This window comes from Centruroides sculpturatus, unplaced genomic scaffold, assembly GCF_000671375.1.
Source record: "Centruroides sculpturatus isolate CEXI.00-Female unplaced genomic scaffold, Cexi_2.0 scaffold161, whole genome shotgun sequence".
Classification (NCBI taxonomy): domain Eukaryota; kingdom Metazoa; phylum Arthropoda; class Arachnida; order Scorpiones; family Buthidae; genus Centruroides; species Centruroides sculpturatus.
Genome location: NW_019384373.1, coordinates 183,346 through 197,615, shown reverse-complemented (window position 1 = coordinate 197,615; position 14,270 = coordinate 183,346). Strand labels below are relative to the sequence as shown.

At 35.2% G+C, this 14,270-nt stretch overlaps 1 protein-coding gene across 1 annotated transcript in view; it reads right to left on the bottom strand.

The window, feature by feature from the left end:
- The window catches only part of LOC111615718 (protein yippee-like 1), a 105,778-nt gene extending 99,251 nt beyond the window's left edge, over nucleotides 1–6,527 (bottom strand). Inside the window, exon 1 of the mRNA XM_023357156.1 lies at nucleotides 6,410–6,527. The gene's annotated coding sequence lies outside the window, so the exon portion shown is untranslated. The remainder of the gene's footprint in view (nucleotides 1–6,409) is intronic.
- Nucleotides 6,528–14,270: the final 7,743 nt, after the last annotated feature.

Sequence of the window (14,270 nt, the reverse complement as noted above, 5' to 3'; positions counted from 1 at the left end):
ACAACATGAAATGTAATAAATTTTTACATACTTAAGTAATAATATCAATAGTTCACGAAAATTATTATTTTCGTGAACTATTAGTACTTAAGTATGTAAATTTTCTCTTCTCGCCTTCTGTCGATACACGTGGTCCTTCTCGAAACTTGTTTCAATGTTGCCAGATCGCGACGCTTCTGCTTCTGATGTTGTCGAATGTTTTTCCCTTATTCCATACTTGCTTTATTCTTCATAAGTGCTTTGCACCATATAAGGAAATTTATAGAGACCTTTTAACTAGAAGCAAGCAATCTAAAATTACATACTTTTTGCAAAAGGTAAAGCATGGATCTGAAGATAATGCAGAAAAATGCTCAGAGGATAAGGATAAGTTGCCAAAAAGAAAACGCTCTTGGTTAATTAATGGTGTTTTTAGTTAATCACCAAGCATATGCCGTAAATCCGTGTTTTTAGTGATGACGAAGAAAACATTGTTTAATTTATATTAATATGTATCACTTAAAAAATTTTAATGAAGATATTTATCTTAATTATGAAAATATACTAGCATGTTTTTTAATTTTTGGAACCTAACCCTCCTTTTCATATTAGTTCTTTGTTTCGTATAACACGGATTCGCATAACACGGCAATTTTTTGGAACGTAACTACCGTGTTATACGGGGGTTACCTGTATTAATCTTTCTTATATCAATTGTTTCTGTTTTTAATGCGCTATAGTTTTATATTTTTATTTTAAGTTTTAGCTTACTTTGTAATAAAAAATTTGCACATTTCATATTTACAGTTGACTTTCATTCTTCTTTGCATTGTGTCTTTTCAATTTTTAGCAAAAATTTCATGAATGTGTTTAATGCATTGTTTAAAACTTGACAGTTTACATTCTATAAATGTGTAATATATGTTGATGATTTAAATAAACATGGAATATTATTGTGTAAGTGCCGAGGTGACGACACGGGCTGAGAAAGAGTGTGGAAAAATGGAGTGAGAGTAACTCGAGGAAACCAGCTGTATGTAGAAGTGTTTAGTTATATTAATAAAGAGTTATTTGTATTATATTATCTGGTCAGTTGGTTCATAAAGTTCATTATTCTTGGATCCTGTCCCACTTTCTGTCCTGGGAGTTTCACCACAGTGCAAAAACTCTTTCATGTTTAAAGATGGAACAGCCAGTCTGGGTGTCAGATATGTGAACATACAGAAAGGTGAAGGAAGCTCACCGTACTCCATGATCTTACATTATTGAAACTCCGAGAGGCACATTCCACAGGAACAGAATACATTAACACCCATTGTCTATTTATTCCCCAGATGAACCACAGATCGTCAATGATGAGAAATCGACTGGGTAGTCCAACCTGAATACTCCCGAGGAAAAAACTTCCAAGACAGAAAGTGGGACAGGATCCGGAAATAAGGAACTTTATGAACCAACTGACCAGATAATATAATATGAATAGCTCTTTATTAATATAACTAAACACTTCTACATACATCCCTCGAGCTACTCTCACTCCGTTTTTGCCACATCCTTTCTCAACCCTTTCAACCCATGTTGTCGCCTTGGCACCTACACAATTAGATTTCATGTTTATTTAAATCATCAACATATATTATAAAACGGCTTTAGTTAAGATCATATGATGTGGCTGCAAGGTGTACTGACATTCTGTGCGTGTTGATGAAATTTTGTGCGTGTTGATGTAGCTGCAAGGTGTACTGACAGAATGTCAGTACACCTTGCAGCCACATCAACACGCACAAAATTTGACTATGTATACATGTTCAGCAAACCCGGGATATGTTCAAACTTCTTGTACATAAGGCGTTATGATAAATCAGATATTTATAGAAGGTACGAGCTCTGGTACCTTCTACAAATATCTGATTTATCATAATATATATATTTTTTCTTCATCAAAATTCCCTAGGATGGTGTAAACAAAACTGACAAAAATACTAGAAAAAAGCCTCCAGAATATTATAAATCGGCTTTTAACACCCGAAAATGACTCTGTGCTGACTGTTGAGAATAACAACTAATTAAAACAACACTGTCCAAACTAACTGAGTCTTAACGAGAATAATCACTGGAGAATTTCCAGTTGGATGCTTTTATAATTAAATCAATTTACGATTGAATATTGCTTAACAAATTTCTAGATTTGATATCCGAGTGAATAAATAAAAAAACAGAACAAGATATATGCTTTAGAATAACTCTCTAAGTCTCTTAGTTATATGTTAAGTTCAATAAAAATAGAATTAGTAAGTTATAGAGCAAAATCAAGAGAATATCCTATATAGTCGGTTAATGCATTTCCTTGCATATTTCGTGTGTACTTGCAGTTTTATCACTATAAAAAATGTAACCGAACTCTCACATATTGTTTTTGCTTATCTTATCTTTTTTCTATAATCGTCTAAAACATCATATTGACGTAATTACATAACATAATACAATACAACAACATTATAATTATAAATCCACGTATAGTAATTAGCAATCCATCATTATCTAGGAACAACTACAAATTGTCACGGATAGCATTAATAATAATAATAATAATAATTTTAGATATGCTACATAGATGTATTGGTTAAAAAACAGCAAATTGCATTGGGCTATTACCACAAGCATGACAGAAAGTCTGTGTTTGTGTCAGTGGCATAGCGAACATAACTGGCGCCCGGGGCACGACACTTTATTGGCACCCTCTCCCCCTCCCGAAACACACAGTTTGTCTTGGAGACCATTTCAACGCCCCTCTGTGAGTGGTGCCCGGTATATGATACACTCCCTTGCATCCCCCTCGCTACGCTACTGCTTTGTGTGTGGCAGAATCACCTGCCAGCAAGACTATCCATGAGCTACAAACATGGTTTCAATATTTTATCTCCAAGTGGAAGTAACTCCAAGACAAATCAATTGAGTGTGATCGACCCATTGGACAGTCCTGCATATTTAATAACAAAACATGCCGCATTTTTGCATACTTATAGAAGTGTGTCACAATTCTGAAAAGATCAAGAACTACTGGAGAGCAATGTCGAGCATTAAATAAAACTTTTACTTTTCAAGTGTGCGGAAACGTAATTATAACGAAGTGAAATGTTCTGTTTCAAATCATACATATACAGCAGTCTAATCTTTAATGTTATATTATGCAAAATTTATATTATTAATATATTTACTATAATTTGCTTCACTTGCTTCTTGCCCCCATGCAATGATCTATCTCTATATACCAGTGATTCCTGGTCGATGTGCTGCCATTCTGTGTGTGCTGAGACACAAACACAAAAAATTAAAGTGATAAATTTTAAAATTTATAAAGTACAAAATGTACTTCTATGTAATTCTATAACATATTTACTACAACAAAATATATATTTATTATAAAAGTAGAATTAGTGCGATCTTTGACACCGATTTCATTTGCTAATTTCTCACAGTTGGGAGCGTATGATGATAATCCCAATCGTAAACAATCTTCAAGGTTGGCATTTGTAAGTTAAGATCTGATTTTTGATTACTGCTATAGATTTAGCAGTAATGTCTACTTGTGTAGTAAAAGGATTTATGAAAATGTAGCCACGGGTTCGATAATGGTAAATTGCTAGAATCTACTTTCGAACTGTTCTAAAAGTATTTTAGGATGAGTAATAAATAATAGTGAGGTTGAGGCCGAACTTTTAAATGCGAAAACGTGTACGTCAGATGTTCGGCGCCGCTTTCCTGTAAGCCTAGAAGCTTGACAATGGTGTTTGGATAGTCAGTAGAATCATGCTCGACATTCCGAACACCATTGTCAAACTTCTTGGCTTACAGGAAAGCAGTACCGTACGTCCGACATTCACGTTTTCGTGTTTAAAAGTTTGGCCTCAACATCGCTATTTCAACTATTGTAGTTAATCTAATTGTTGAAACATTTGACCTTCAGAAAAAAGGAATTTTTTAATCTCTTCCAAAAGATCAAAAAATTAGCCAAGCGCTTTGCTTTGCCTTTACTTAATTAACCATCTGATATCTGTATGTAAGATAAGGTCAGCTTGGGAGGATTCCTCTTTTTCTTCAAGGGCTTTAAAAGAAATTTAAAAGAACCGCGACGTTCGACGCTGTGTTTTTTTGCCACCGACACAACACTGTTGCATATTAAGCAAATACATTTCTCCTTACTTTTGATAACAAAGTAGTCTTCTTCCCAATCTTTGTTAAAATGATAGGTTCATTGTTTTTTACTTCGATTACTCATTTCGGGGTAAAATGTTTATATACAAAGAAAGAAAAAACTCAGCACAACGATAGCATGTGATTACAACATTATGAGTTTACAACATCAAGTGATGACAACTAATACCATACTACTAATTCAATAGAAATGCCATTGGAGATATGATTATAATAGGGATGATGTATTAGACAATGGTCAGTGTGTAGCTCAAGTGTAGCCAATTTAGCGAATTTCTCACTACATCTAGCAAGATTTTAAAAACTAAAGTAACTTTTCATTTTAAAGATTTAACTTTTGTTTTTCATTATTCCAACACTTTGCCGTGGGCGCATGTAAACAAGGGTCCAAGGTTGGGAACCCCTGCTCTAAAGTATGCAGTAAAGTATGAAATAGAATATATTGCTTTGGTCAAACGACTTTACTCGTCACCAGAACAATGTAATTTAATTGTTTTTCTTTAAGTAAGTAAAGGTTAATTGCCAATTTTATGGCACCTCTTTTAATCCAGACAGAATTACTAGAGAGGAATTAAAATTCCAACAACTGCCAGACTGAACAGTTGCAGATGATATTACACGTATTGCAGAATCACTTAGGTTTTCTACACTGCAACTGTTGGAAATTCTTTATCTTTAAGAAAGGTATCGAAATAGCAACAAATTAAATCTTAAAAGAAATTCCAGGATAATCTACTGCAAATTCTAACATTTTCGATCTTCAAAGGAGATCTTCCTCGAGATTCTTTAAATTGGAATGCGAAAATGGAACATTTTTAACAATTATTTAAAAAACGTATAAATGAGGATTTTCTAAACTAATTCTCTTAAAAATTTTTAAAATAATTTAAATCTCGATATACTTACAACCATGTTTTTGCACACTTAAGTATAGACAATGAACATGCGCATATGTCATGCTATTCCTCCTTTTTTCAATATGATCACATTACGAGGACACGTTAAAAAGGCGTAAAGGTCTGGAGGACATAGCTAAAAAACATGGTTATAATAACACCTTATTCGTAAATTAGTAAATGCCTATTGTAACAGGGGTACTCCTACACCCAATAATGTTGTATCGTGAAGTGGGAACACTGACACCTTGTGCCACATAGTTCTAGATTATAACCACAACATGAAAAGTTTATATAAAGAAATTTCCCATCACAGAGGTGATAAATTAGCATACAAACGTGTTCCTACTATCTGTAACATCCTCAGAAATGGAAAAGACAACACTGACATGCTTAGGGTTCCTGGTGTTTATAAGATTACACTGAGAGAGAATAGATTCCAGTGTAATCTTGAGTACATCAGAGCCACCACACGATCTCTCAAAGTAAGGCCGGCTGAATACAAGTATGATATCAGTAAAGGAAAGTATAACACTGCCCTAGCTATGCTGCAGATAACAACATTCAAGACCATCTAGACCAAGCTTCTATCATAAGACGATCTAAGCATGACGACCAAATAAGGACACTGGAAGTGCGTGAAATATTGAAATCTGTAAACAGCAACCATTGTATTAATTTAAAAGAGGAAGGACAAGTATCTTATGCCTGCAATCCTTATACCAAAGGAAACAGTTAAATAAAAAAATCCTGGAATTTCTTTTCAGATTCAATTCATTGCTGTTTTGTAAGATATATTCCAGGCTTGCAGAGTTTAAAAGGTATCAAGCAACATCAGTAATATATGCTTCATTCAACTTCCTATCAGTCAGTAATGCTTTAGATATATGGAAGACATATTTAGCTGTGTAGGGCATACTTCTTACTGTGTGATCTCGACCAGTGTGGCAAAGTTTTGAAGCCAAGCATGCCACAAAAATGACGAAAGACCAATTTATAATCAAACAATTTTCTAATTGCAACCATTTCTTACAATGAGACGAGCTAATGTCTTGTTATTTTTCTCAATTTTATATAATTTTAAAAAATAAAAATTCCATGTATGTATATTGTAAAGGTGGCCCAAAAAATCAGTTAACCAGTTAAAAACTAGTTTTGTTCGGCCGACGTACATGTGTATCCAGCCGCTTCCGAAGAAGTGACCGAATAGAGACCAGCCTGGTTAACTGACTCGTGAGACTCCCTGTACGAACGTATATATGTACCGGTACATTTATGTAGATACGCACATTAACAAAATAGTGAAACCATTGACTTACTCTGAATCCTGTAATCTTTGACGAATGTCTGTTTTTGAAATGGTTCTTCTAATAGATCCTGGTAATTTTCATGTTTGTATGCTGGCCATTTCGGTTCCTAATTTTTCTTAATCTGTTGGGAAAATTTAAAATTTTATCAACTTTTGACTTCTTAATTCTAAATTTAAGACTAATTTCTATGATTAGTATAGCTCTATTCAGGAATTAAACTAAAATCTAATGAGTCTTAGTACCTTTTTTTTCTTATGTTTGTTTTTTCCTATTCCATGCACATAAGAGGGACTTTTAATCATATCTGTAACATGTTGCACCAGGCAGGACAATGCCCGACATATCCAACAAATGCCCTCTCGGCCATCTGGTCATGTTCCTGGTACTTTCGACTCTTCTAGTTAATTCTTGAAAATACTTAAGAACTATACTTGACAATACTTAGAATACTACTGTATTGTTACTTTAATCTTCTAATTTTGATTTTTAAATTATTCACTAATTGCTTGAGCTTGCTGTTGAGCTAGTATGGGTGCTACAGTCCATAATCAGTGGTGGTAATAGTTTGTTCTTTTAATCTTTGTAGAACGCAGAATAGTCTGCTAAAAGCATTGTGATTTGTTGATTTTTCTCTTAGATTCTGGTAGGTCGGCATTCATCTTCTTACAATTTGTGCATGTTGGTGTTCGGTGTTTTTTATTACAATCCTTGTAGGCATATGCCTTGGCACAGTGACTGCACTTCTGGCCATGCATGCACTCACGTGAATAATGCCCATAACCACAGCATCTCAAGCACCGTACAACCAGAATAATGTTGTCCACACTGACACTAGCCCAGGACATCGATATATGATGGTGGTTTATCAGTATGTTTCTTATCATTGGGGTACAGCTATGACAACATGTCTATAATTATGTTTTGTTTTTCCTTTATTAAAGATCGTACCAATTCTACATTCTGATTTAAGTTTATTAATATCCGAATTCCCCCATATGTTGTTTTGTTCAAGCATAACATCAATCAATTGGTAATGAAATTGGGGACGTTTAAGAGGATTACTCTCGGATGCTTCCCTTGAGAAGTCTTGCAGTGTATTTTTTCCTGGATTTCTGACAAGACCTCAATAGCCCTCTTCAACACCTTGCCTTCTGCCTCACTCCCCACTCTAACACACAGACCTTCGCTTTTAATTTTCCTGATGTTTTCAACACGGATTTGGAGTTTATGTGGGCCAATATCTTTAATAATTTGAGAAGTAATTTCTTCCATATTGGATTGTGGGCTTTCCGTCAAAGTTCTGAGGTCAAGGAGGATGGCATGGTTTTTCCAGTGCCTTCCCCTGAACCTTAGTAGAGAGATAGTCTTTGTTATCTGGCTAGGTTTAGTACCCGTTTTAGCAACTTCAGAATGGGTGAGCATTAGTAACAATTTGTTGACTTTGTTTTGAATGAAGCTCACAAATGATTCCATAGGTTTGATGTAGACACCCAAACAAGTGGGAGACACTGTCCCTAATTTCTAACCGATATTCTTTTTTAACAGTATTACTCAAAAACTCTGGGCAAACATCCAAGACTCTGCCCAAGAGCGATCTGACTTCAGAATGGTTTCCTCCTCTTTGGATGGTGGGGGCAAAGACACCCCTAGTGAATCATTTCATCCAGAAATTCAGAAACAACACAGACCTCCGAATGCAAGTCAGCCATATCAGTTGTCATGATCACAGAAGCAAAGCTGAACCTGGAAGTACTTGTGAGTTGTTAGATTTTAATTTAACTGAGATTTTATTAGTTTAGTGTGACCGCACACAATGGTTATGATCACTAGTTATGTATTTGATCTCTAGAAGAGTTCCAGGCATTAAATTTTTAATGCCATCTTCCAGAGATTGCATACATAAGCAAAGAGGTCACAATTAGCCTTAACCAAAACTTGTTATACACAACTTTCTGTTGTTTTATAAGGCTGAACTATCCGCTATAGTTATTCATCTGAATTAATCAATGTACCGTTAACAGTAGGTGAAATAAAAAACAACAATGTTTTTGACCCAGTTAACAACCTACTTTTGGACGTAGACAATTGAAAGTGGAATCTATTCCACTTTCTAGGTAGTTTAATTGGCAATTCAACTGCTCCGTACGAAGGAGTTAGAGTCCCTCTCCAGATAATTGTCTAAATTAATTTAATATGAAATGGCAACTGGGAATAAATGGGAATTGTCCATAAATTATGTAATGCTATATTTATTCTTTTCAAACTACCATTTCAAATGCTATTGCACATATCCAATCTGAAAAGTATATAACAAATATAGGCCTTCTTAATTAATTAATTGCAAAAAAGAATAATATGCCATACAACAGGTACCAAATGTTAATTACTTTGCTAATTACACTTATGAAGCATGCTTTACACTGGACATGAACGTGAAGCAAACACACAGACAGGCGAGCAAGGTTGTTTCTTTGGCTTGTGCTTAGCAATGCATTCTAGCTGTCACATACTCGATTTAGCCGATATGAAAATTTTTAACTCGCTTGGCGAGGTTATGTACACTTACATTTCCTCGAAAGTTCTCTTTGCTTTGTTACATTTTGCATCCTTTGTGTCCAGTGTAAATCAAGCTTAACATATAAAGCAGCAACACAGATAGTGATATTGTTTACTACACTTCTGAAACAAAAATGAATCATTTTATTATCCATAATTTGAAACTCTAGCATTGTGCATTTGTAAGCACCCCCTTCTTCCAGTATCTTCACCAGACCTGAAAGTCTTCATGGAACATTGTTGAGGGTCCAAACATGTTAATCACTTTTGTGTTAAAATAAGACAGGATCCGATAACACAAAATTCATACCTCAGATTAGATCAGCTGTACCGTACAGCAGGGACCGTGCTTCTTACTCTAGAAATAAGTGGTTCCGTATCTGCATTATGTATTTCATCGACAGCCTCATAATAAAAATTTCAATTGACCATGTAGTTGAAATGACTGCTGTCAATGTAATTTTTCCGACATTCAATCCAAGCCCTCCAAAACATTCCAAACCCCTAGATTATATAGGGGAAGAAAGGCTTGTTGTTGAGCGAATCATTTGTGCGCAACTTGCTTGACTTCTTCATTGAATCTAAAATGACTTCCCTTAAGAAGGACCAGATATTTTTTAATCAGATCTCGTAGTTGTGTGAGGTTTGCTCATACAAAAATATAATGCTCTATGTTAAAGGTTTGACTTCTCAAAACGGTTTACATAATTTGGAATTTAGATAGGTTTCAACTGATAATTTTCTAGTAAATTTTAAGTTAGGTATAAATAAAAACTTACCTTTTAAATTTAATTTTGGTCTTTGTATTTCTTAAAACTATCTTTTAATAACGACGTCATGTTTTGCCAGTCGATTTTTCCAAGCTCAGAATCTGCTATTACAGACACCAAAGAATGAAAGGAACTAAAAAAACACATGTCATAAAAGCTTTTTATTCATTAGAAATGCAAATTATTTTATTTTGGATTTTGTCATATAGCATTATTTAAGAATTTAACCCTATAATTTGCAGTGAAATGAAACTGTTACCGAATAAAGGGTAGCTCAATATCCTACAAAATCAAATTAGTCTACAAAATATGCCCTATATAACTTAAATTCTGTAAAAAAAATAGAATTTGAAGGGCAACACTGGCAAGCTGTAACCTCCATACAATACAAGGTATCCCCAAGTCATACAACATAGCCATTTGGATGATACATTTGACGCGACTCGTCCAGTCACGTGCACGGATTCAGTCGGGCAATCAAATCATTATGAGCATTTACAATCCGTTGGGTATTTAAGGCACAACATATCAGTGTGATTCCATATTGGAACATGCGATGTTTTGGCCTTTCCGTGGTGCACAACTTACGGGATATTCCATAGACAGATGAAACGAACATTACATTTCTAATGAATTTTCATTAGTAAATATGTACATGGCAAATGGTTAAAGTGGAAAACCTGTATTCACATTACAAACCTTAATTATAAAACACTGCCTACAAGTAAATTCGGTAAGTGGGAATATATTTCTGTAGACTATACACAAATATTTTTGTCTGCCGGGCACCACGTCATTCTATTCGGGTCACTCCTATTTAATTAAGCAAGAAAATTACGGGCAAAATATTCTGCCAAAAGTTTTCTCGTATTTATTTTGGTTCGTCAAACACAAACAAAAACCAATCATAAACCTCATAACATGTATATTACATGTATTCACCAAATAGTTGGAGTGTGATATGGTAATCCCATAGAATCGATCCTCTAATTATGTGGCAGCTACACGGTTTTTTGGTTTAGTTCGATGGGAAGTGGCAACACCATACGTACTAAGAAGGTATTTCCCAGTAGAACATTCTACGTAAAACACCTCTATTTGGGTGTTCATCACAAAGAAAATCTGGTAAACTCAAACAACAGGCGGAGTTTACCAGTGTTTAGTGTTTTTATCCATTCAGCCACCGGTAAGCAAAGCATCAACCCACCACTCCGGAAACCCAGGGGTAACTCCTCCGGAATTTTTCTCGGAACGTATTAGCCCCGTCTCTTGCAATCTAACCACCATACGGTGGCCCGGACGAAAATGCTTTCTCCAGACACGAGTATTTGCTAGCAGGTATGTCTCATTTCACCTCGTGGGTTAAACGAGACGTACGTGCTAGCAAATACGCGTGTCGGAACACACTCCGCGCATTATCGGCTTACATATTTAACCGTTATCATCACTTTTTCCTGTCATTTAGCACTACACAATGCAAGCCTGGAGGGGGTTGCAATGTGAAGTGTCATGCCAAGGCCTACAACTTTGTTTTTTTGGTGTCCTCGCGGTTCCCGGCGGAAATAAAACTTCGACATTTCGTAAACAAACAAGTAATAGAAGCCAGAAATCGCTGCCAACGTGCAATCTCTTAAGCCAAAAAATGTCAATAAATCAATTTTAATTAGTGTTGTCCCCTATACTGCCATTACAATAAATAATTTCCCTTAACAATAAACAGTATTGTGACGTATTTCACGTGCCTACCTTTCACGTGTGCAGGCGTGCAGCATGTCCCACTACTTGATGTTTTGATACATTTCCTAAGGCTTTAATAAGTTCCGGGCTACATCGCATTCGTTGTAATTCTGTTCCGGTTTCAAGTAAATATATATATATATATCGATATATTTTAATTCGGAAGTCTTCCTGTAATTTACAAATATGTACACACAAAGTATTACAAAACGAATCGTCTACCCCATAGCGAAAAATAGTCACTTCTGGTAACAGCGCCCCCTGCTCGATTTTAAAATAATCTGCGAACTAATATTTAATTTAAAAAATATATATATATTTTCGTTTCGTATAGGAGCGACGATTTTATTCGTTATTAGCATTTACAGGTTTTTATTTTTTTAAATAAAATTATTCTCTATGCAATTAATAATATAAAAAGTTTTTTTTTTAATTAAATATGCTAGCAGATGGAGCCATCAAAATTTTAAATATTGCCGGGAAAGTTGAAAAACAAGCGGTTGGTTTATCTAATTTATTTTCATCAATTAGTACTATAAAATCGTGGAATAATGTCATGAGAGAATGACAACTTTGGAATATCTAGCTATACTTGAATATCTTATTAAAAGTAAAGCCTATGATTACTATGTATGCAAGTTTTGACTCAATAAAGGGGTAAACCACGTAATAAATTGTCTCAAAACTCTTGTGTTTTTAAGACAAATGTCGGGTTTGTCTGTAAATAATCATTCTGTATGGACTTGTGTGTCTTATGATGGAAAAGTTATTTATCTAGCTGGATGTACGGTACATTTCATGGCTGGTTATCAATTCTCTGGAATGGTTGAATACGTGGACAATCTCGATGCTTCACGTTTTCGGGTACATTGCATACTGTTTCAAACCACTTATAAAAATAACTATGGCCATTATGGCAGCCAACCATTGTATAATCATACCCGATAAGGCTTATCACCAATGAAAAACTAAAAATTGCAGAACCTACACTAACAACTAGCAGTATCTTAAAATGGCTGCCAAGAACATACGCGCTTTTGTAGCAGAATTAAAAAACAAACTTGTAGATACAAAACTCGGATTCGCGTCTGGTCTGAACCGCAGGAATTTCTTATGGAAAGTCTTTCGACTATGTTGAGTCCCTTTTTTACTACAGTAGAGCCTCGATTATCCGACCCCCAATTAACCGACACCTCGGTTAACCGACCGTCCTAGTCGGCAAATTTCAAATGCCCGCTAGTGATGTGGCGCTACAATATTTGGCTATGTCTTGGCTACTTTAATATTATTTTTACGTGTTTTAGCTGGCAACACTCATTCGACCATAAAAGGGAGCCAGTATTTAAACGAGGCTTAATTATCTAACTTTTAACGATACAATAGCGACGATTATTATTTAAAAAAAAAAAATTGATAGCCTTAACATGGAGGTAAATTCAACGCGAAGTAGGTTAATAGCGATATACTAATATACTAATTACATGGGATATAATAATATACTACACTAATAATGGGTATTTTCATACTTTTCGGTTATCCGACTTTTCAATTATCCGACCGACCCCAGTCCCCAATTGAGTCGGATAATCGAGGCTCTACTGTACTTAAATGTCTTTACTGCGAAATTAACCGAACCCATTACGAACACGATAAAAACACCCGTTAAGTCTTGATTCCGATAGCAATTTTCCAGTAATGGTGGTAGTTATTATGGAAACAATCCCACAAGGCCTTTTTCTATAACTTGGAGACTTGGGATATCGTTCTCTATCTCTCACCTCATACTAGATACCTAGAAGACGTTTCTAAACTCTACGGTGTCGCCACACTTTGCCAGTAATAATTATGCCCATCGCGGGAGCGATCGGCATACTTATTACCGGCCACATACCAATATGTAAGTGTTTAGCGTTAATTAATTAAAATAACAATTTCTATATATTTCTGATTGGGAAACTATCGATCGGTTATTTAATTAAGGCCACGATTTTAATGATTTAATCAATGAAGTAGTTTCTGTTCGATGCACAGTTGAATGATATGCAATAAGTGAAGACTTTTATTGCGTATCCTGACTGTGTACCAAATTTCACCTCTTTAGGTTCAGCAGTTTGCTCTGGGTGATGATGAATCAATTAGTGACTCAGTCAGTCAGGACAAGTAATTTTATATATTTAGATATAGTTAATACAGCATTTAATAGTTTGTTATTTGTTGTGTGTTTTGTTACAATAGATCTTGAATTTTATGAAGAAATTTTAAGGAAAGAAAATTGGATTCAGTTGTGGAGATTGTTTTATGTTATCGAAAGAAATTCCTGTAGAGGTGAGACGTATTTAAATTTCTTTTTATTTTAAATGCATTAAGGCATGTTCGATAATAGTTACGAGGTTATAATTTGAAGGCCGTGGCAACGGCATGCCTAGTTTACAACTGTTGCGTGGGTGCTTAGCATCTGTTGTCATGGTGTTTATGATGCGTTTATGAATTGTGGGGATCTACTAAACGTTTATCTCAACACAGTAGGAGAAACGGCTACAATCTACATGTAAACAGGAGCCCACAAGCGGAAGAGTGGATAAAACCACTGAACACTTATCATTGGCCTCTTGCCAATGTCCTGATCACGTGGAGATTTCTGGTCTTTCTTCATGTTTATAACTCCTAAATGGCCTAGTTTCCCATTGAAAGTCACCCTCGGCAGATCTCGTTTTCTCTCAGTTCTACCTGGACTCTTGCTTTATTTCTTGTTGGAAGAGAAAGTGGCCGCTGCCACCACTGGCCGTTGCTTTGTGAAACATATTTCT